The 24,938-nt window shown below is 44.2% G+C and overlaps 1 long non-coding RNA gene across 1 annotated transcript; it reads left to right on the forward strand.

Moving 5' to 3' along the window:
- The first annotated feature begins 3,096 nt into the window (after positions 1–3,096).
- LOC142570802 (uncharacterized) lies at positions 3,097–9,257 on the forward strand. Its single transcript, XR_012825682.1, has 3 exons — positions 3,097–3,268; positions 6,869–6,949; positions 9,210–9,257. It is a non-coding gene; the product is annotated as an uncharacterized LOC142570802 (long non-coding RNA).
- The last annotated feature ends 15,681 nt before the right edge of the window (positions 9,258–24,938 follow it).

A 24,938-nucleotide genomic window follows, 5' to 3' on the forward strand; every position in this document is an offset into this window, starting at 1 on the left:
ATCACTTTGCCGTTGTCCGTAAGAGCTTTAAAAATCGCAAACGCTGCTGGAACTATGGTATGTTCAATAAGACGCCAGGCGAGAGGACGCTTAAAATGGTTTGTTCACCAGCCCGTGATTCCGAGCCTATGCGGAGCGTGATTAGCGTGCGTTTTGTGTGTTTGAATTTATTCAGTTTGGCAGTCTACTGTGTACGGAACGCTGTTGAACTAAGGAATCACATAACAGAAGCCGTCATTTTGCTGGTAGCATGCTTTTTTTTATAAATCAACCGCGCGCTTGACGGTGTCTCGCGCAGGGGGAATCTGCGACCACTCAAGTTACGTGCAGCACCAGTGCTAGTTAGTAACTTTGCCGCAGACATTCAGCTGCATGCTGCAAGAGGTCAGTTGGGCGCGTTATCTTGAACTTACTGAAAACGCATGAGGAATCCATGTTTTATGCTGAAAAAAGTATAAACCCCATATAAGCGATCTTGCGCGCGGCCGCTACAAGCGACGCGATGGAGATGGCTGTCGCATTCGCTCGTCGCCTACAAGTCGTACTCCGTGTGAGCGACGATTTTGAGCGACGCCTCCCCGGTGTTGCCGGCATGAGGGCTGCAATCACGCGTGACGCGTGCTTTAGTAATTTACGTTGATGTATTTTACTATAAAAAGTAGCATAAAATATTTCCGGAGGTCTTGCAGTAGGTTCTTATCCTTGCACGTATAAAAATTTAATCATTTGCTCGTTCCGCGCGACAGTCGGTAGTATTTGAGCGATGTACATCCAGTTCCGGCTTCGCGCTATTGGCTAGTCGCTCATAGCACTTCCGGGCGACGAGCGACGATTTCTAGATTTCCAGAACCGAGCCATCTGTTCAAGCGACGGCCCGTTTTGTCGCTCGAAGCCGTCGCTCGTCGCCGTCGCGCACTAAATCGCTCTCACAGTGTTTATCCCTAAGACTGAACTGTTTTTGATCATGTATCGGAATGGTGTGATTATAGGTCTGGTTTTGTCTCCTGTTGCGGTTTTCGTGCACGGTGCGAAACTGAAAGGATGCTTATGTCTACGAACTCGGTGAATTCTCGAGCAGCTAGTTATGCATGGGCATCGAATATAACGGCAGCTGTGTGGAATTACAATTGCAGGGGCGCTTTGCATACGCTTATTGTTTCGGACATGCCTGCGCATTTGCTAATAAGAGTTGGCGTGTCAGAGTTATGTCATATGTCAGTTATGTCAGCCTTGCTCTGGGGGTTACAAGCGTAATGTGTGCATTTTGCTATTGCATGGCAGATCAAAATGTGTTTATCGCTTGAATATTTTAGTAGACAAATAAAATATCAAAATAAAATGTTGCTTTAATTCCGTGTTACCAGTCTGTCGTACATAGAACAATAGGTTGGTGTAATAAACTAATAACTGCGGTTTAACTGCAACGTTTTCATGCCTTCAAGAATCTAAAATGCTAGATTTCAGACTGCAGCAGTAGTTGGGTCTGTCAAAAATGAACTCCATTGCGCACCTCATACGTGAAAATAAGTTCGTGCCTTTTAGTAGGCTTAGATGCAGGCCGCAGTGAACTTTCGTGTTAGTATTGAAATGTGGGTAAGCTTGCCATAACAAGCCTTGTTGCCCTTTTTTATAGGCACATCCATATATCCATTGAACTGAAGGACAATATTTTCATCCCTACTGAGCATCATGTTTGCAGCTATAATCCTCAAATTATGGCTTCAGCAGTGGCACAACCAGGGATGGTGCGGGGGGCACACTGGGCACGTGCTTAGGATGTGTCACAAGTGGTGTTTGCGATACACCAGACTCATGACAGACCTATGACGTCTGAAAACGACCAATATTCTATTCATTAGCAGGAGTATTCTAACATTCGTGACAAACAAGGATGAACTGTTGGTTATTTGTTTTTTGCTTAAATCTAAAAATTGAAGTTAGTTTAGCAGCTGACTGTTGCAGTCATTTGGATGTTTTGCATGCATTTCACTACGAAGACTAAGAGCTACGACTTTCTTTTATTGCCATGGCCTTGACTGTCTTGATTTTGTTTTGCACCATGCCCTTGTGTTGACTTTTGCATACAATATTTTTCAGGCACCCGCTTTATATAACGCAAGAAGGCAGCTGCAAGGACACAAGGATGTGAAAGAGCCAGTGCAGCGCGACTTCACATAGCGCAGAGGAGCCAATGCCCAAAATCAAAATACATTGGCATGCAATTTGGACAAGAAAACTACTATGTGGGTATATTGGGTGTACCATTTGACCAAATGTCAACAAAATCAAGATACAGTATGTTACACCAAGATTAAAATTCTCACGTGCTCCAGGCAGTCATTAACATGGTATATTTATGTAATGTCTGTAATTGGAAAGTCAAATCAAGTAAGCTCTCTGGAGACAAACACATAGCAGCAAGTGTGATTCAAAAGTTAGAAATGTGTTTTAAAAAGGCTGATTAGTTCTGAGAAGTGACTGCTTTTTGTCTTGCCTCTCAACAGATACATCCATGTGATAAAAAATAGTGGTACAATGAAATTGCATATTTGCTTATTGACATGATACATACTTGCAATGAGCACGGTGCCTGTGCTTACTATAAAAACCAACAGCCCATGCTTGGTTAGGTTAGGCCCACTACAACATGCAGGCATGGGTGATTGGCGCTTTTGTTTTTATTTCTGTGTCGTGAGGTTTATTGACGTGCGTATAGGTGCAGTGGCAGGCAGTATGGCTAGTACAAAAGAGGGGGGGGGCAGATATATGTAGCTCACTGTACACGACACAGGGCAAAGGAAATCCATGTTCAGCAACTATGTTAAATGCCATGTACGTAAATTTTACAACGCTACTCACTCAAAGCGCGCACAGATGCATATTGAAGAAAAGTGTTCCAGGGTACATAATTAAGTGCGTAATTAACACAAATTTTGCTCTAACCACGAGACATAATAATTTCAATATACTGCATGGAAAAACCTAGGGCGAATTAAATTGTGTGTCAGCTTCGTGTGTATACATATAGTCTTTCCTATGCATTAGGTTTTTGGCGTAATGCATTACCAGTTGTTTATATTATAATGTGTACTCTGTTTACATTACAGTTGTTTATTAGTTTACTCATTTGTTTTGCAACTTATGAAATGCCGGTGTATATATATTTTCAACATTTGACATAACCCTGTATGTTTTGTAGGGACAACCCAGGACGTGCATTTCTCAGCACCCAGTCAACTGCCAGAAGTGACTCAAACACAGGCCACCAGTAGGTGGACATCAGTTGCAATATCACATTATGCACTTGGCTGCTGCTTTGTACTGAGGCTTTTTTTTAATGAGATGGTGGTGTCGTTCTAATGTACATTTCGACCACAAAGGTGCGACCATGTCTAACGGAGGCATCATCATCATCATCACCAGCCTGGTTGCGCCCACTGCAGGGCAAAGGCCTCTCCCATGCTTCTCCAACAACTCCGGTCATGTACTAATTGTGGCCATGCCGTGCCTGCAAACTTCTTAATCTCATCCGCCCACCTAACTTTCTGCCGCCCCCTGCTACGCTTCCCTTCCCTTGGGATCCAGTCCGTAACCCTTAATGACCATCGGTTATCTTCCCTCCTCATTACATGTCCTGCCCATGCCCATTTCTTTTTCTTTATTTCAACTAAGATGTCATTAACTCGCGTTTGTTCCCTCACCTAATCTGCTCTGTTCTTATCCCTTAACGTTACACCTATCATTCTTGTTTCCATAGCTCGTTGTGTCGTCCTCAATTTGAGTAGAACCCTTTTCGTAAGCCTCCAGGTTTCTGCCCCGTAGGTGAGTACTGGTAAGACACAGCTATTATATACTTTTCTCTTGAGGGATAATGGCAACCTGCTGTTCATGATTTGGGAATGCCTGCCAAACGCACCCCAGCCCATTCTTATTCTTCTGATTATTTCCGTCTCATGATCCGGATCCGCCGTCACTACCTGCCCTAAGTAGATGTATTCCCTTACGACTTCCAGTGCCTCGCTGCCCATTGTAAATTGCTGTTCTCTCCCGAGACTGTTAAGCATTACTTTAGTTTTCTGCAGATTAATTTTTAGACCCACTCTTCTGCTTTGCCTCTCCAGGTCAGTGAGCATGCATTGCAATTGGTCCCCTGAGTTACTAAGCGAGGCAATATCATCAGCGAATCGCAAGTTACTAAGGTATTCTCCATTAACTTTTATCCCCAATTCTTCCCAATCCAGGTCTCTGAATACCTCCTGTAAACACGCTGTGAATAGCATTGGAGATATCGTACCTCCCTGCCTGACGCCTTTCTTTATTGGGATTTTGTTGCTTGCTTTATGGAGGACTACGGTGGCTGTGGAGATGCTATAGATATCTTCCAGTATTTTAACATATGGCTCATCTACACCCTGATTCCGTAATGCCTCCATGACTGCTGAGGTTTCGACTGAATCAAACGCTTTCTTGTAATCAATGAAAGCTGTATATAAGGGTTCGTTATATTCCGCACATTTCTCTATCAGCTGATTGATAGTGTGAATATGGTCTATTGTTGAGTAGCCTTTACGGAATCCTGCCTGGTCCTTTGGTTGACAGAAGTCTCAGGTGTTCCTGATTCTATTTGCAATTACCTTAGTAAATACTTTGTAGGCAACGGACAGTAAGCTGATCGGTCTATAATTTTTCAAGTCTTTGGCGTCCCCTTTCTTATGGATTAGGATTATGTTAGCGTTCTTCCATGATTCCGGTACGCTCGAGGTCATGAGGCATTGCGTATACAGGGTGGCCAGTTTCTCTAGAACAATCTGTCCACCATCCTTCAACAAATCTGCTGTTACCTGATCCTCCCCAGCTGCCTTCCCCCTTTGCATATCTCCTAAGGCTTTCTTTACTTCTTCCGGCGTTACCTTCGGGATTTCGAATTCCTCTAGACTATTTTCTCTTCCATTATCGTCGTGGGTGCCACTGGTGCTGTATAAATCTCTATAGAACTCCTCAGCCACTTGAACTATCTCATCCATACTAGTAATGATATTGCCGGCTTTGTCTCTTAACGCATACATCTGATTCTTGCCAATTCCTAGTTTCTTCTTCACTGTTTTTAGGCTTCCTCCGTTCCTGAGAGCATGTTCAATTCTATCCATATTATACTTCCTTATGTCAGCTGTCTTGCGCTTGTTGATTAACTTCGAAAGTTCTGCCAGTTCTGTTCTAGCTGTAGGGTTAGATGCTTTCATACATTGCCGTTTCTTGATCAGATCTTTCGTCTCCTGCGATAGTTTGCTGGTATCCTGCCTAACGGAGTTACCACCGACTTCCATTGCACACTCCTTAATGATGCCCACAAGATTTTCGTTCATTGCTTCAACACTAAGGTCCTCTTCCTGAGTTAAAGCTGAATACCTGTTCCGTAGCTTGATCTGGAATTCCTCTATTTTCCCTCTTACCGCTAACTCATTAATCGGCTTCTTATGTACCAGTTTCTTCCGTTCCCTCCTCAGGTCTAGGCTAATTCGAGTTCTTACCATCCTGTGGTCACTGCAGCGCACCTTGCCGAGCACGTCCACATCTTGTATGATGCCAGGGTTAGCGCAGAGTATGAAGTCTATTTCATTTATAGTCTCGCTGTTCGGGCTCCTCCACGTCCACTTTCGGCTATCCCGCTTGGGGAAGAAGGTATTCATTATCCTCATATTATTCTGTTCCGCAAACTCTACTAATAACTCTCCCCTGCTATTCCTAGTGCCTATGCCATATTCGCCCACTGCCTTGTCTCCAGCCTGCTTCTTGCCTACCTTGGCATTAAAGTCGCCCATTAGTATAGTGTATTTAGTTTTCACTCTACCCATCGCCGATTCCACGTCTTCATAGAAGCTTTCGACTTCCTGGTCATCATGATTGGATGTAGGGGCGTAGACCTGTACAATCTTCATTTTGTACCTCTTATTAAGTTCTCTCTGCGAGGGACGTGTTCTCGTGTTCGTGAAGCATTTGTGTTTGGCAGTATTGTCGCCCAATGAGTCAGATATAAACACTGTAACTCGCCACTGCCGGCAAGTAGTGGCGAGAAACACAATATATTATGACGCTGAAAAGTTATTTCATTAATTCGAAGGAAAATTTTGCAGCAGGAAAAAAGGCTGCTATTCCAGGTAAACATGTCTTTTTCTCACAAGTTGTTTAACCAAACTGTGGATGCGTGAAATTCGTGACTTATCAATAGATTTTAATTCATCCTTTAGTAATGCTTCTAAAAGAGACTAGAAAGAGCATGTGACTACCTCTGCAATCAGCAGATCATACACTTACAGTCATAAGTCGTAGTTCCATGCAGCTCGCTTTTTATATAACCTTTCCTTTCAGCAGCATTGGAACTGGTGGCTGCATTTTCAGAAGGAGGAGTGCACTTGGCACAGTATATGTATGTGCGAATTCGGTTTTCTTTGTATGTGTCGGCTCAATGACACAAACAGTGCAAAAATCAGTTGTACCATGAAACTGACGACGCCTTCTGCTGCTAGAAATGCGGCACTTCATATTTTATAGTACTGCATGACATTTAAATCAAAGCTAGCACATAAAATGATCAAGAAAACTAACCGCTGTTGTAGCTATTTTCCTCAAAGAAACCTTGTCCTTTGTGGGCTGTGTTAATCTCAGCTCTCCATCGATGTTTCAGTAGCATTATCCCTTAGTGAGTGAGAAATTAGGGGCAATTAATCGTGTTAGTCCTTACATGTTGTCCTAATTGTGTGTATTTGTTCCAACAAAGTTGTCTAGATTACTTTATTGTGTAGTGCAAAGCTTATGAAACCATCAGTAGCTACTGAGTTGCTAACATACATATGCATTTGTCACTATACAGGTGGCACTCGGCTGTACCACTGCAGTGCTGCGGAAATTGCCAGCACCAGCAGCCTTGCAACAGCTGTTTCACAGCATGTCGGTATGTGCTAATTTATAGTTATGTTGGGATGGGCTAGTATTATGGACCACTGCTACTCTGTATTGTGACAGATCCATATGATAAGTGATGTAATGAGCACAGCGAAAACCTGTGAATGTTTTACTATGGTACTTAAGAAGGCTCTCCTTTTCGTTCCTTTTCGATATATATATATATATATATATATATATATATATATATATATATATATATATACAGACAATTAAACCAAAGGCAGGGGCATTCCATCTTTCATCTTGAATTGAATTGTACAGCGCAAAAATACAACACAGACCACAGAGAAACCCGCATATTAACAGGTTTGAAACACACAACAATTCAACAGATTTGATACTTCAGGTGTGCTATATTACGCAAGGGGGAAGGGAAAGGGGAGAAAACCAGAAAAAAGAGTGGAGTGGAAAAGAAAGGAATCGTGCCAAAAAGCATGCGAATCATCGTGCAGCCAGGATCGCCAGCAGGACATCTAAAAAGCACTTTGATAAAATTACATACAGGGCAACCTTACGTATTGTTTGTTTCAATAAACTCAAATCACATGCAGCCATTACTGCAATCAAGTTGTTTCCTTATGTCATATGAGGGAATGATGTGGGCCCAAAAAACTGTTTAGAGCTGATGGATTATGTTCCATGCTAGCCTCATTACCTGCTTCTTTATCATATTGTTATCAGCTGCTTATGTTAGGGACAGAAAGTAAGAGTACAAGCTTTTTCCTGATTCGCCATTCCACACAAAATGTCTTTGTGAATATTCAGTACAGTAGAATCTCATTACAAGATACACTTGGTTGTAAGAGACATCTGAAAATGTTTGGTTGGTTTACCGATGTTTGCCACGTTAACAACGCTGTACACAAGAGACTCCTTTGTTACTAGCGACTTTCTAAGTATTCACTACTTCGAAGAGAGACAACCCAGACACATTCACTTCATGCACCTTGTGTGCTCCGAAGGGCGTAAAGATCATGCAATCCTCGCACAAGTCAATTGCGCATGTCTCTTTAAGCAGGAACTAGAAAAGGAGGGCAACGAGGACAGTGCAGGGCAGAAAGTGTCGGCAGTTCAAGCGGACGAGCGTCTAAGAGCACCTCAAAGGTACTGCGAGAAACAAGGCTTGCAAAGTGAAGTGTTTAACTTCCAGAAGTTAGGAAGGGAGCTAACACAATCTACACTCACTAAAAAGCTGTGAATGTCTTCTTTAAAGGGCCCCTAAACCACTGAGGTTGAAATTTAGTTGCGGTGTTGCAGTTGTACATGTTAAGGCATCGAACACGTAGCCACGAGGATTTTTCGAAACGGTGCAGTAATAGTGGAGCTACGTGTGTTCGATTATCGAAAAGTAGTCCCCGCCCATTTTACTCTTTCATCTGGTACACGCCATCTGGACAGTATCGTCTTTTCTTCGCCTAGTACACCTCCAAATGTTACGGGACAGGCGATCACCAACGAGCCCTGTTGCTGCCGCGCAGGCCCGTCGTCCTGCGAGGGGTGGCGCTAATGACCTCGCCAATATAATGGAACTGTATGGTGACTCTAGTTGCAGAGCCTCATAGGGAGACCCTTCTGTTGGCATTTCTGTTCTTTTCCCCCATTGGCTGCCCACAATGGCATCGCGAGCAACGCGACGAGGAAGAAGGAGTGTGTATTTGCTTGCAGGCCTTGCCGGCAGTCGTATACTTTCGCTCGACCAATCGACAGCACCGGAAACTGGCGACATCATCAGAGACAGCTTGGTGATGTCAGGACAAACTGGGGGGTGCAGGATAGGTCCAGAGAGGCGCACGGGGTCGTTTTCTTCATATTGTGGTGCTCCCACAGTGCTACGCACTGTGGCGTTGGGCATCGTCAATTGTGACGGCATTCTGATTTTGATGCGCGTGTTTACTTGAAATGTTCAAAAAATGTCGAGAAGTGGTTCAGGGGGCCTTTAAGCCACCCTGAGCAATTATTCCTTCAGATATATCTAAACATACTTTAGTGATGATGCATAATAAAGTGATCTAGTCTGGCTCCTCAGTGTTTTAAAATTTTTGGTTTCGAGAGACATGTTTCCCGTGCCTCTTGAGTATCTCTTCTAATGAGGCTTAACTGTAATGTACACATACAATTGTGTAACTCCTCCTGCAGGTATTATTCATTAAGCCTGGTCACTGATGTGCAAAGCTTGTGGTTAAGCTTTGATGTTTTTAGAGCTATGTTTATTATTTCAGGCTATTCTTATTGGTTCTTCGATGCAGGAGACAATGCCTACGAAATTATTGGCCCTGATGACGAGAGCCCTCAAGATGCAAACGACATCTCTGTTGCAGAAGTGAGCCCGATACCACCTGAAGTTACCATGACAGGTGACACAGCAGCAATAGATATAGAGACGGCCATGTCTACTGCAGCTGCAACAGTGCACGAGGCAAGCAGCAGTGTGTCAGCATCAGCAGCAGTGTCAGAAGGAACCGTACCAGGCCTGGTAGAGCACCATGTGTGCTATCACTGTGACTTTTTCGTAGTGCATACAACTCATTTTCTCAACATACAAAAGCTTTTCACCACGACTGTGAGCCAGTGTTCTTGTGCAGCAAGTGCAAGACTAAGTTAGGTGTTATAACACAGTACAAGCATCACTTTAAGATATGCAAACATATTACAGTTGTTGCCTCCCCAGCCAGCCCACATAGCGACAACAATCTCGAACACATGGTGGGACACACCTCTTCCCCATTAGAAGATAGTAGAGACTGTCAGTGTTGTTGCTAGATTAACTGGTCTTTGTAGGACTATAGAAGGACAACACAGGTGTCGTAAGATTGTTGTTGATGTTGTTGTTGAAGAGGTAAACAAGAAGTTTGATGCAGCTGAAGTGCCAACTAATATTGAGCAAATCAAAAACAACCACCTGAGAAAGCAACACTATCGAAATTTGGGTATCTATGTGCCGCCAACTCTGGTAAGGATGGCATAGGACGGAAGTGTGATGAAAATCACACACACTGCTGTTCCATCACTGGTCACAGTGAGCAGTGACTTGCAGGGCAAGAGAGTCAACTGAAACGAACATCATGGCATAGTGTCAGGCTCCCATGTGACCACTTTCCATGTTATTTTGCATGATACAGCTCAACCTCGAGAAACGAGACTGCAACTTGTCTGTAAAAAGCTTTCACAAAAAATTATTCATAACACTATTAACACAGCAGTATCTTCTTCTTTTGTGGGTTCGAGGTTCCCGGGTGTCCATTAATGCAAAAATTGCGGAAAAAAAGAACATGTGTCGTACTTACACCTTTTTAATAAGTACGAGGGGGACAGAACTTTTCTAGTCATGCATCTTCATCATACTATCAAGTTTTTAAATGCCTTATATAATTATTAGTGCCAGTTATATCTGAGTGCATTATATGCATTTAGCAGGTGTAAAATCAGGTCAGTTGGATCAGATGCATTATCTGCAAGAGAGCCCTATATTCAAGAAATTTGAATTGATATAGGTACGTTAGAGACGCAGTCTTTCAGCACTTTAGTGCGTGTGGTTTAAGCATTGCTCAATACTTTTGTGGATGGCAGTTTCAACTGGCACAGCATTGCGCTTTGTCACGGTCACGTGTCTTAAAAGCGGTGTTTACCATTTGTGTTGATCTGTTTGTGTATTCATAGAGCAAGTTTTTCATATATTTTTTTCCACATTCTTCTGCTTGCACTAAGGTTGTATAAGGCAGTTACAAAATGTGCGTCACTATAACGAACTGTTCTGTTGAGCTTACACTTGCAAATAATAGTGTTCAGATGGCCGCACTTCTATGTAGGTGCACCGATAGCTTTGTCTGTGCTCTCATGTTTGTATAAAGCTTATATAAGCTAGTTACAAAATGTATGTCACTAAGCATTGTGATATTCTTTAAAGAACTGCTTGGTTGGTTTTACACTTGTGAATTAGTATTGAGGCGGTGGTATTTCCATGTAGGCCTACTGCTAGCTTTCTCTGTGCTCAAGTGTTTGTATTAAGCTTTTACAAGGGAGTTACAGCATGTACGTCGCTAAGCACTGTGATATATTTAAAGAACTGCTTTGTTGGTTTTACACCTGTGAGTAATAGTACTCGGGTGGCACTAGTCAAGTGTAGGTACACAGGGATCATTTGTATACAGTATGCTCATGTAAAGCAGTTACAAAGTGTATGTCACTAATCACTGTGATATTTGTTGAAGAATTGCTGTGATGGTTTTACACATGTGAATAATAGTGGTCAGGACACAGTACTTGCGATGTATGGTTGAATTTATACAGTGCCAAGACATGGGCTGTGTACGTACCAAAAGAAAGTATGTCATTATATTGTTGTGATTATTACTGTTTGGATTTTATTAAACTCTAATAAAATTTTTTCTTGTATTTATTGAGGTATGGCAATTTGTCATGCAACCAAACTGAGGACCTGAACTTGTGCATAAAAATAAACAGCTAATTTAAGAGTATACTGCTCATATTCTGCGAAACCACTTCAACAAATCTTGTACTACAATGCTGGAAAAATGATATAGCTGACAGGGATGTACAGAAAGAGTTCTGCACTGGCTGTAGGACTGCCCCCCACTGGAATTGGTAATGTTGCGTTTATTCGAGTAGAACAGGAAGTGCACTTCTATTAAAAATGTGACAGTCAATGTAGAAACATAAGGCAGACGAGCAGATGTGGCACATTTTTTTCAGGGCCCTCCATGCCTACTACTGCATTTCTAGTCTTCCTGTGCTCTTCGTATAAGCCCCTGTTCAGCCAATGTTTTTACTCCGTGACAGTTGTTCTACTGGGTTCGTAGCAATATTGAAGAAAAAAATTCAATGGTTTTCAAGAACTTTCGAGGCCCCGACACAGTAACTTCAAGGATCTCGTGTGATTCTTTTAGTAGTTCGGACCGGCAATAACTTGTTCAACAGCATCGTTAACTTTAATGCAAACAAAAGAAAATGAAAGAAATCGCATTTCACTGATTTCAAACATTTGAAAGACTGCTAACTTGCCTTCCACCACCCATCACTAAACGCACACACGGAAGCATTTCAAGAAAGCGCTCAAAGTTTTTCTGCAATAGCACAATTAACTACTTGGACCTGCAACATTTGCAGCTTCTCAATACTGTTTGACAGTGTATGTGATGTCATCTGTTGCCTCAGCTTTTCACCATCAAATAAGCAATAGTCATTTGTAATTTCCTTTTATTGAGTCTGTAGCTCTCGATTTACTCATCACGGCTTTTCTTTGAATGCCTCAGCTGCTGAGCTTCCTGCTTCTGCTCCTCCAAGTACATTTGTCGCCGGTTCCATGTTCCTAAAACTGGTATCTGCCGCTGCTTTGTAATTTCAGCTTTAAGGATGTCGCTTTCCTTCTATAACCTCCACAGACAATTCTCTGTGACATGCGAAGAGTGTTACAGAAGGGAAAAAGAAACGCTTGGCAATGTCTGCTAAGTCTAGCCAAGTGTACAAATTTAAGGACTTTCCAGTACTTCTAAAAATTCCAGGGTTTTCAATGCCTTGAAAATGGCATTTTAGAAATAATGGGTTTTCAAGGATCGCTACAAACCCAGGATTCTAGCACCTAAATAATTTTACAAGCTTATTTTGGCATGGAGTTCGGAAATTCATGCTTTTTAGCTAACGTTGCACTATCTCTGTACATTGAAGCCACGAGAGCGCAACCATTTTGGAGTAAAGAAAAATACTGAAAGCTTTTAATACCACTCTTTTTCTAAGGACCTTCCTATTGCCTAGTTTAGTTTACGAATGTGCCTGGTTTTGGTTGGCGTTTCTTCGACATTTTCTGTGAGAAGTAGATGACTAACCCCCGTATTCAGAAATGTATCTTAATACAAAGCTCATGCTTAACTTGATATAAACGACACCTGGTGCGAACGTCCCCCAGACGCTCACTGCCTTTCTTTTGGTGCGTTCACGACTTGCGTCATTTAGATCAAGTCAAGCATGGGCTTCAGGTTATGATGCATTTCTGAATATGGGGGTTAGCGTGCGCAATTCCGGGCAACGCATTGTGCCATTGACACTGAGAGGAAACGGGGAAAACAAAGTTAACGCCCTATGCTCCTAAACTTTCGCGTACCTGTGGTGTGCGTGTATCGTGCAAGATGAAACTGCGCTAACACCAGGACGAAAGAAAACATCAACCACACCAGCGCTTCGTGGTGTGGTCTATGTTTTTTGCGTCTCCTTGTGTTGCGCTGTTTCTTCTTCTAAAATGCTCAACCAACTAGCCGGCAAGTCCATCCTGTGCATATATATTGAACACACGTATGAGTGTAGATGGTCTTCGAAGCTTTTAGAACGAGCACTGCCACAGGATACGAGCAGTGCACGCGTAACAAGTGGACACATTAGTCATTTAAACATGCGTGCCAATGCATGTGACGTGGCTATCGGCATAAGCAGTCTGCAAATGCTGGAATGCTTGCTCTTCAAAACGCTAACGATCCGCTGCTAATGCAGGTCAACAGCTCACAGCGGACTGAACCAAACTCTAAATTAATGCACTTGAAAAGAACGCCTACACGGCAGCGTGAGACACGTCGAAATGCCTGGAACTGGCGTCGCAGTTGACCACATACGAATGGAACTGGCGGAAAAAATAAACAGAAATGCTCAGCAGTATACGCGCGAATTAAATTCACATACGTGGATGGTTGGCACGATACTTTGTATCCGCGTATTTTCGGAGAACATATAATGCATGGACTGGAAAAGCACTCGATCGTGAGCTGAACGGTACATTTGTTATTTTCCTGGGGTGACGACAAGCCGTGAATACTTCTCACGTTGTCGTCTACGTTGTATTCCTTCGTTAGTCGTAGCAAGGAATGGAAATGATGCAAATGCAAACGTATTCCAGTACACAACACCACAGCACACTGCAGAAAAACTCCACCCACCGCAGCCGATTCCTCAAATAAATTTGTTATATATCATCATCATCATCATCATCATCATCAGCCTGGTTACGCCCACTGCAGGGCAAAGGCCTCTCCCATACTTCTCCAACAACCTCTAAAAGAACACGACTGGGCGTGGTGGTTCTGTGGTGTAATGGATAAAATGTGTGCTTTGAATTCTATAGATGCGAGTGTACGCGGGTTCAAATTCAAGTGATGTATAGAGCAATGTGGTTCTTCATAACTATGTGATTCCCTTGACTATTGTGTTCTAATTAGATTATGTGACTCCTGATTGTGAAATTCGCGAATATAATTGCGGATTACGTGGTAATTAGCTTTTTTTTTCTCCGCAGTGGCATTCGAGACGCATACGCATAGGCCGATTCCGAGCAGTTGCGCCTCATGGTAGGCAGCAAATATCCAGGAAAAATGACTCTAAAATCCTGCATTACTTTGCTCACGCCTATTCTGAAGGCCGCTTGGAATTGGGCCACTGACTCTGATGAGCCGCCTAGGGAACGGTATATCATCGGCCCTAATTTGATCTGATTTCCTGCCTGCATGCGTGGCCACGACTTCGCTAAGAGGGTATTGGGAAGAGTACTAGCACTCTGTTTGGGGGAGTAGAAGTACTCGGTCTGGTGGAGTGCCATTACCCCTGCGGTGAGAGTATTAGCACTCTGCGGAAGAGTACTAGCACTCCCTGTGGGAAGAGTATTATCACTCTGCGGGAGAGTACTAGCAATCCTTTGCGGTGGAGTAACAAAACTCTGTCAACAGGAGTTGACCTACTCTCTGTCAAAGAGAGTCGATCTGCTCTCGAAAAGAGAGTGAAATATGGGACAAGCCGCTACTCCCTCAAAGAGAGTGCCCGGAACTCTCTTTGTTTTTAGAGTGTAATAGAATATGTATATTCTTGTAGACGCAATGCCCAACGTGCAAGTCGTCCAGTTGGGACCTTCAAAGATGAGAGCCAGCAGAGGGCGTAATGATCGGTTACGACGCGCAAGCTCCGTCCGAATAGGTACGGCCGAAATTTCGCGACCGCCCATACAAGCGCGAGACATTCTCTCTCAGTAATGGAGTAATTTCGCTCGGGCGTGGAAAGAAGGCGTCTAGCGTAAGCGATGACACGGTCTTGTCCCTGTTGACGCTGAGCGAGGACAGCGCCGATGCCATGACCACTCGCGTCAATTCGTACTTCAGTGGGCGCAGAAGGGTCAAAGTGTGACAGAATTGGGGAACTTGTAAGCCGCTCACTCAGGGTAGAGAAGGCTTTCTCCTGCAGAGGTCCCCAAGAGAAAGACACGTCTCTCTTAACAAGGTCAGTGAGAGGGTGAGCGATATCGGCAAAATTTTTCACAAATCGCCGGAAATAAGAGCATAAGCCCAGAAAACTACGGAAATCGTTTGTTGAACAAGGTACAGGAAAATTTCGCACGGCGTGAACTTTCTGTAGATCAGGTTGGATTCCGGCGGCGTTTACGGGATGGCCGAGCATGTTAATTTCGCGGCGACCGAAATGGCACTTGGAGCAGTTTAGCTGAAGGCCAGCCCTGCGAAACACGGAGAGTATGATTGTGAGGCGCTGCAGGTGGCTCTCGAAATTCGGCGAAAACACATTCACATCGTCGAGGTAACAGAGGCATGTAGACCACTTCAAGCCGCGCAAGAGAGAGTCCATCATGCGCTCGAATGTAGCTGGCGCAATGCATAATCCAAAGGGCATGACTTTAAATTGGTACAGACCGTCCGGTGTGAAGACGGCCGTTTTCTCGCGATCCACCTCATTGACGCTAATCTGCCAATAGCCGGAGCGGAGGTCAATTGATGAAAAATATTGGGATCCGTGAAGGCAGTTAAGAGCGTCATCAATGCGAGGCAGGAGATAAACATCCTTCTTTGTTATCCTGTTGAGGTGACGGTAGTCAACGCAGAAGCGCCACGAGTTGTCTTTTTTCTTTACTAAGACAACCGGTGATGCCCACGGGCTACTGGAAGGTTCAATGATGTCCTCGTCCATCATCCTGTCTACCTCTTTCTGTATGATGGCCCTTTCTGTTGCGGAGACACGATATGGCCGCCTATGAATGGGGCTGGCGTCACCGGTGTTGATGCGATGCGTGACAACACATGTCTGGCCAAGTGGACGCTCGCCCAAATCGAAGATGTCCCGATAAGATGACAGGAGGTGACGAAGAGCTGCTGTTTGCTCGGAAGGAATGTCAGGGGCGATCATCTTAGAAACATCGTCCGCAGGCGTCGAGTAAGGAGGAGTGGGTGACAAAGGTCCGTTGGTACTGAGGAAGGATTCAGAGGTCAAAGAAGAAACCTCAAATTCTTCCAAAGGAGTGATATGCGCTATGGCGATACCGTGTGGCAGCACATACGATGAAAATCCAAAATTGAGAATGGGCACGCGAGTGCAGTTTTCGCAGATACTGATTAAGGTGCTCGGCAGGGCAATATTGCGCGACAAAACCACGTCAGTAAGCGGCGACACGACGTACTCGCCATCAGGTACGGGAGGACAGGGCGTCAGGAGGATATTTGTAGCCGCTTGTGGAGACAGCCTTGCAAACTCAGCAGAACATAAGCGGTGTGAAGCACAAGTTGTTGCGTCGGCAGGAAGCGGCAGATCCAACTGTACAACACCTGCAGAGCAGTCAATTTGGGCAGAGTGTTTCGAAAGGAAGTCGAGGCCGAGAATTAGGTCGTGCGGACAGTGTTCAAGGACGATAAAGAGAACAGTATAATGCCCCCCAATGGTCACACGTGCTGTGTACATTCCAAGGACAGGTGAAGTACTCCCATCGGCGACTCGCACAGTGCCTGGTACGGCGGCTGTCATAACCTTTTTGAGCCTTCGGCGGAGAGTAGCGCTCATAACTGAAAGCTGCGCTCCTGTATCAACGAGATATCTAATAGGAATGCCATCAACTTCAATGTCCAGTAGGTTTCCACATGTAGGCAGGGTCAACAGAGGATTTGTGGGCCGGGTCGGAGTTGCAGCTTCACCTCCGGGAGCTGCACTGCCTAGTTTCCCAAAGCGAAGCGACCGGTTGCAGAAGGGGACGAAGAGCGGTGAACGAGAGGCGAACGGGACCTACGACCTTGCGGAGGCGGGGAGCGGCTGGATCTTGGTGAAGCACTGTCGGCGTTGATGTTTCTAGTCGGCGTATAGGGCGAGAAAGTACGATTGTCTGGTACTTGGCGGCAGTGGCTCAGAGACGACCACCGAGGAGGCGACCACCAGTGGTTGCGGCAATGGCGGGCGATCTGTCCAATATAGGAGCAATTAAAACATATGGGTTTATCATCCGCTGCGCGCCAGTCAGCTGGGTTGCGACGGAGTGGCGGAACGTTTGCGTCTGGGAACGAGCGGCAGGAGAAATCTGGTAGGTGTTTGTATGGCGGACCGAGCAGAAAGACGGAATGCCCAAACTTGCTATTTCTTCCCGAACGACCGCTTGTACAAGGGAGATAGCGGGCACGCTTTTCCGACACTCGGAACAAACTGGAGCCGGAGCCATGGCCTCAAGCTCACGGCGAACGGTGCGCGTGAAATCTTCCGGGCCTGTGGGCTAAACGAATCGCGGCGGGTCTTCGCAAGAAGATGTCGCGGCGGTATTGGGCAATCGGTCGAAAGTTTGAACGACGCGGCGGCCCTTCGCTTGTTCTAAGCGCCGGCACTCCTTTATAATTGCATCCACAGTGGCACAATCCTTACACATCAGTAGATTGAAGGCATCGTCTGCAATACCTTTCAGTATGTGACCAATCTTGTCTGTCTCGGTCATGTTGTCATCAGCCTTGCGACAGAGGGCCAGCACATCCTGTATGTACATGGCATAGGGTTCTGTGGACGTCTGAGCGCGGCACGCCAGTTCTTTTTTTTACTGCCAGCTGACGACCGACAGGTCTGCCAAACAGGTCTCGCATTTTTTCTTTGCAGACATCCCAGCTCGTTAGATCAGCTTCGTGTGCGTCGTACCATTGCTTCGCAGTTCCTCTTGGATAAAATATCACGTTTTCTAGCATCATTGTTGGATCCCACCTGTTGTTGTCGCACACTCGCTCGTACATCGTAAGCCAGTCCTCGACATCGGCGTTGTCCGTGCCACAAAATGTCCCTGGGTCCCGCAGATGAGTGAGGATGACCGTCGGCACAGGCTGCTGAGGTGTTGTCGCTTGTGTCGATTGATTTGCCATTGTGGCGGCAGGTAGATGACGTCCGCTGCGAAGTTCCGTTATTATACCCCGCACCTTCCAACAAAATGTTGCAGGAAGAAAGCAGGCCCACGAGTGTAAAATAATGTATATTTACAACTGAGGTATATGGCGGTCAGGCAACTGCCAGACTTTGTCTTCCTCTAATCTAGTTCAACTACTTCTTTCTCTTCACCGTAACAATATTGCAACGTGGTAGTGACTGTGAAGAAAGCAGCCAAACTGAGAAAGACCAAGGTAGCGTTTTATTGGGCGAACTTCTGCCCACAAAAACAGGCTACACTCAAAGAACGGCGACAGCGGCGAACACAGTCGGCGATCGTCGAAAATCTTATCAGCGGGTGAAGCGCGTCGACTTTTTACATCAGTCGTCGAATGTTCCAGAGTAATCGCTGGGACCCGCGTGCCTTCCACAAAGTTCTACAATATTCGCGTCGCGCACACATGCGATCAGATTACACAAGGTTCGGTCACAGACAGCGGATGGAAGCATCGATAACATTCCAGAAACTTTCGATACATGCAGGCGCGTCCTGCGCTGTGCGATAATATTTGTTAGGCGGTGAAACGTGTCGCCCGATAAAGACAAACAAGTACACGTGTCAATATATACCCTTCTCCCGCATGCATTAGAACATGTGCGCCGAGTAACCTGATAGCGTCTCTCGCGGCAGAATGGGAAATCTGTGTTAAGGAATCATGCCAAACTCATAAATTCCACCTCTTTTCCTGATAATGAGATAGATGGTTTGCTGATACAAGAGCCACTGCAGGTGGCGATGTGATATGCTGCGGTGACGAGCCTGGTCATGCCATTAGGGCTTTTTTCTAGGATCACTGTATCTTTAAGGAGAGGCCGGCAGGGGCATCTTTTGCAATGCTGTACAAGAAAACCGTCAACCTGCTCTTTGCTTAGATTGCTATAATGTTCTCTTAGCCTGTCGTCAAGGCATCGTCCGGTATGCATTCTAAAAACAAAGTTCCGGGCACTCTCTTTGAGGGAGTAGCGGCTTGTCCCATATTTCACTCTCTTTACGAGAGTAGATCGACCCTCTTTGAGAGAGAGTACGTCAACTCCTATTGACAGAGTTTTGTTACTCCACCGCAAGGGATTGCTAGTACTCTTCCGCAGAATGATAATACTCTTTCCACAGGGAGTGCTGGCACTCTTCCGCAGAGTGCTAATACTCTCACCGCAGGGATAATGGCACTCCACCAGACCGAATACTTCTACTCCCCCAAACAGAGTGCTAGTACTCTTCCCAATCCCTCTTAGCGAAGTCTTGGCCACGCATGCAGGCAGGAAATCAGATCAAATTAGGGCCACTGATATTGCGTTCCCTAGGCGACTCCTCAGAGTCAGTGGCCCAATTCTAAGCGGCCTTCATAATAGGCGTGAGCAAAGTTATGCAGGATTTTAAAGTCATTTTTCCTGGCTATTTGCTGTCTACCGTGAGGCGTGACTGGTCCGAATCGGCCTATGCGTATGTGTCCCGAACGCCACTGCGGTGAAAAAAAAAAACCTAAGAAACACGCAATCGCAATTATTTTCGCAAATTTCACAATCAGGAGTCACATAATCTAACTAGAACACAATAGTCAAGAAAATCACATACTTATGAAGAACCACATTGCTCTATACATGACGTGGATTCGAACCCGCGTACACTCGCATCTATACAATTCAAAGCACACATCCTAACCAATACACCACAAGCCACCACGCCTAGTCATGTTCTTTTAGAGGTTATATATATAACAAATTTATTTGAGGAATCGGCTGCGGTGGGTGGAGTTTTTCTGCAGTGTGCTGTGGTGTTGTGTACTGGAATACGTTTGCATTTGCATCATTTCCATTCCTTGCTACGACTAACGAAGGAATACAACGTAGACGACAACGTGAGAAGTATTCACGGCTTGTCGTCACCCCAGGAAAATAACAAATGTGCCGTTCAGCTCACGTTCGAGTGCTTTTCCAGTCCATCCATTATATGTTCTCCAAAAATACACGGATACAAAGTATCGTGCCAACCATCCACGTATGTGAATTTAATTCGCGCGTATACTGCTGAGCATTTCTGTTTTTTTACCGCCAGTTCCATTCGTATGTGGTCAACTGCGACGCCAGTACCAGGCATTTCGACGTTCCTCACGCTGCCGTGTAGGCGTTCTCTTCAAGTGCATTAGTTTAGAGTGTGGTTCAGTCCGCTGTGAGCTGTTGTCCTGCATTAGCAGCGGATCGTTAGCGTTTTGAAGAGCATGCATTCCAGCATTTGCAGACTGCTTATGCCGATAGCCACGTCACATGCATTGGCACGCATGTTTAAATGACTAATGTGTCCACTTGTTACGCGTGCACTGCTCGTATCCTGTGGCAGTGCTCGTTCTAAAAGCTTCGAAGACCATCTACACTCATACGTGTGTTCAATATATATGCACAGGATGGACTTGCCGGCTAGTTGGTTGAGCATTTTAGAAGAAGAAACAGCGCAACACAAGGAGACGCAAAAAACATAGACCACACCACGAAGCGCTGGTGTGGTTGATGTTTTCTTTCGTCCTGGTGTTAGCGCAGTTTCATCTTGCACGATACACGCACACCACAGGTACGCGAAAGTTTAGGAGCATAGGGCGTTAACTTTGTTTTCCCCGTTTCCTCTCAGTGTCAATGGCACAATGCGTTGCCCGGAATTGCGCACGCTAACCCCCATATTCAGAAATGCATCATAACTTGAAGCCCATGCTTGACTTGATCTAAATGACGCAAGTCGTGAACGCACCAAAAGAAAGGCAGTGAGCGTCTGGGGGACGTTCGCACCAGGCGTCGTTTATATCAAGTTAAGCATGAGCTTTGTATTAAGATACATTTCTGAATACGGGGGTTAATCATCCACTTCTCACAGAAAATGTCGAAGAAACGCCCACTAAAACCAGGCACATTCGTAAACTTAACTAGGCAATACGAAGTTCCATAGAAAGAGAGTGGTATTAAAAGCTTTCAGTATTTTTCTTTACTCCAATATGGTTGCGCTCTCGTGGCTTCAAAGTACAGAGATAGTGCAGCGTTAGCTAAAAAGCATGAATTTCCGAACTCCATGCCAAAATAAGCTTGTAAAATTATTTAGGTGCTAGAATCCAGGGTTTGTAGCGATCCTTGATAACCCTTTCTTTCTAAAATGCCATTTTCAGGGCATTGAAAACCCTGGAATTTTTAGAAGTACTGAAAAGTCCTTAAATTTGTACACTTGGCTAGACTTAGCAGACATTGCCAAGCGTTTCTTTTTCCCTTCTGTAACACTCTTCGCATGTCACAGAGAATTGTCTGTGGAGGTTATAGAAGGAAAGCGACATCCTTAAAGCTGAAATTACAAAGCAGCGGCAGATACCAGTTTTAGGAACATGGAACCGGCGACAAATGTACTTGGAGGAGCAGAAGCAGGAAGCTCAGCAGCTGAGGCATTCAAAGAAAAGCCGTGATGAGTAAATCGAGAGCTACAGACTCAATAAAAGGAAATTACAAATGACTATTGCTTATTTGATGGTGAAAAGCTGAGGCAACAGATGACATCACATACACTGTCAAACAGTATTGAGAAGCTGCAAATGTTGCAGGTCCAAGTAGTTAATTGTGCTATTGCAGAAAAACTTTGAGCGCTTTCTTGAAATGCTTCCGTGTGTGCGTTTAGTGATGGGTGGTGGAAGGCAAGTTAGCAGTCTTTCAAATGTTTGAAATCAGTGAAATGCGATTTCTTTCATTTTCTTTTGTTTGCATTAAAGTTAACGATGCTGTTGAACAAGTTATTGCCGGTCCGAACTACTAAAAGAATCACACGAGATCCTTGAAGTTACTGTGTCGGGGCCTCGAAAGTTCTTGAAAACCATTGAATTTTTTTCTTCAATATTGCTACGAACCCAGTAGAACAACTGTCACGGAGTAAAAACATTGGCTGAACAGGGGCTTATACGAAGAGCACAGGAAGACTAGAAATGCAGTAGTAGGCATGGAGGGCCCTGAAAAAAATGTGCCACATCTGCTCGTCTGCCTTATGTTTCTACATTGACTGTCACATTTTTAATAGAAGTGCACTTCCTGTTCTACTCGAATAAACGCAACATTACCAATTCCAGTGGGGGGCAGTCCTACAGCCAGTGCAGAACTCTTTCTGTACATCCCTGTCAGCTATATCATTTTTCCAGCATTGTAGTACAAGATTTGTTGAAGTGGTTTCGCAGAATATGAGCAGTATACTCTTAAATTAGCTGTTTATTTTTATGCACAAGTTCAGGTCCTCAGTTTGGTTGCATGACAAATTGCCATACCTCAATAAATACAAGAAAAAATTTTATTAGAGTTTAATAAAATCCAAACAGTAATAATCACAACAATATAATGACATACTTTCTTTTGGTACGTACACAGCCCATGTCTTGGCACTGTATAAATTCAACCATACATCGCAAGTACTGTGTCCTGACCACTATTATTCACATGTGTAAAACCATCACAGCAATTCTTCAACAAATATCACAGTGATTAGTGACATACACTTTGTAACTGCTTTACATGAGCATACTGTATACAAATGATCCCTGTGTACCTACACTTGACTAGTGCCACCCGAGTACTATTACTCACAGGTGTAAAACCAACAAAGCAGTTCTTTAAATATATCACAGTGCTTAGCGACGTACATGCTGTAACTCCCTTGTAAAAGCTTAATACAAACACTTGAGCACAGAGAAAGCTAGCAGTAGGCCTACATGGAAATACCACCGCCTCAATACTAATTCACAAGTGTAAAACCAACCAAGCAGTTCTTTAAAGAATATCACAATGCTTAGTGACATACATTTTGTAACTAGCTTATATAAGCTTTATACAAACATGAGAACACACACAAAGCTATCGGTGCGCCTACATAGAAGTGCGGCCATCTGAACACTATTATTTGCAAGTGTAAGCTCAACAGAACAGTTCGTTATAGTGAGGCACATTTTGTAACTGCCTTATACAACCTTAGTGCAAGCAGAAGAATGTGGAAAAAAATATATGAAAAACTTGCTCTATGAATACACAAACAGATCAACACAAATGGTAAACACCGCTTTTAAGACACGTGACCGTGACAAAGCGCAATGCTGTGCCAGTTGAAACTGCCATCCACAAAAGCATTGAGCAATGCTTAAACCACACGCACTAAAGTGCTGAAAGACTGCGTCTCTAACGTACCTATATTAATTCAAATTTCTTGAATATAGGGCTCTCTTGCAGATAATGCATCTGATCCAACTGACCTGATTTTACACCTGCTAAATGCATATAATGCACTCAGATATAACTGGTACTAATAATTATATAAGGCATTTAAAAACTTGATAGTATGATGAAGATGCATGACTAGAAATGTTCTGTCCCCCTCGTACTTATTAAAAAGGTGTAAGTACGACACATGTTCTTTTTTTTCGCAATTTTTGCATTAATGGACACCCGGGAACCTCGAACCCACAAAAGAAGAAGATACTGCTGTGTTAATAGTGTTATGAATAATTTTTTGTGAAAGCTTTTTACAGACAAGTTGCAGTCTCGTTTCTCGAGGTTGAGCTGTATCATGCAAAATAACATGGAAAGTGGTCACATGGGAGCCTGACACTATGCCATGATGTTCGTTTCAGTTGACTCTCTTGCCCTGCAAGTCACTGCTCACTGTGACCAGTGATGGAACAGCAGTGTGTGTGATTTTCATCACACTTCCGTCCTATGCCATCCTTACCAGAGTTGGCGGCACATAGATACCCAAATTTCGATAGTGTTGCTTTCTCAGGTGGTTGTTTTTGATTTGCTCAATATTAGTTGGCACTTCAGCTGCATCAAACTTCTTGTTTACCTCTTCAACAACAACATCAACAACAATCTTACGACACCTGTGTTGTCCTTCTATAGTCCTACAAAGACCAGTTAATCTAGCAACAACACTGACAGTCTCTACTATCTTCTAATGGGGAAGAGGTGTGTCCCACCATGTGTTCGACATTGTTGTCGCTATGTGGGCTGGCTGGGGAGGCAACAACTGTAATATGTTTGTATATCTTAAATTGATGCTTGTACTGTGTGATAACACCTAACTTAGTCTTGCACTTGCTGTACAAGAACACTGGCTCACAGTCGTGGTGAAAAGCTTTTCCATGTTGAGCAAATGAGTTGTATGCACTACAAAAAAAGTCACAGTGATAGCACATATGTTGCTCAACCAGGCCTGGTGCGTTTCCTTCTGACACTGTTGCAGCTGCAGCAGACATGGCCGTCTCTGTATCTACTGCTGCCGTGTCACCTGTCATGGTAACTTCAGGTGGTATCGGGCTCACTTCTGCAACAGAGATGTCGTTTGCCCCTTGAGGGCTCTCGTCATCAGGGCCAATAATTTCGTAGGCATTGTCTCCTGCATCGAAGAACCAATAAGAACAGCCTGAATTAATAAACATAGCTCTAAAAAGTGGGGACATCAAAACATAACCACAAGCTTTGCACATCAGTGACCAGGCTTAATGAATAATACTTGCAGGAGGAGTTACACAATTGTGTGTGTACATTACAGTTAAGCCTCATTAGAAGAGATACCCAAGAGGCACGGGAAACATGCCTCTCGAAACCAAAAATTTTAAACACTGAGGAGCCAGACTAGATCACTTTATTATGCATCATCACTAAAGTATGTTTAGATATATCTGAAGGAATAATTGCTGAGGGTGGCTTAAAGAGCCCCTAAACCACTTCTCGACATTTTTTTAACATTTCAAGTAAACACA

The sequence above is a fragment of the Dermacentor variabilis genome, chromosome 2 (assembly GCF_050947875.1).
Source record: "Dermacentor variabilis isolate Ectoservices chromosome 2, ASM5094787v1, whole genome shotgun sequence".
NCBI classification, from domain to species: domain Eukaryota; kingdom Metazoa; phylum Arthropoda; class Arachnida; order Ixodida; family Ixodidae; genus Dermacentor; species Dermacentor variabilis.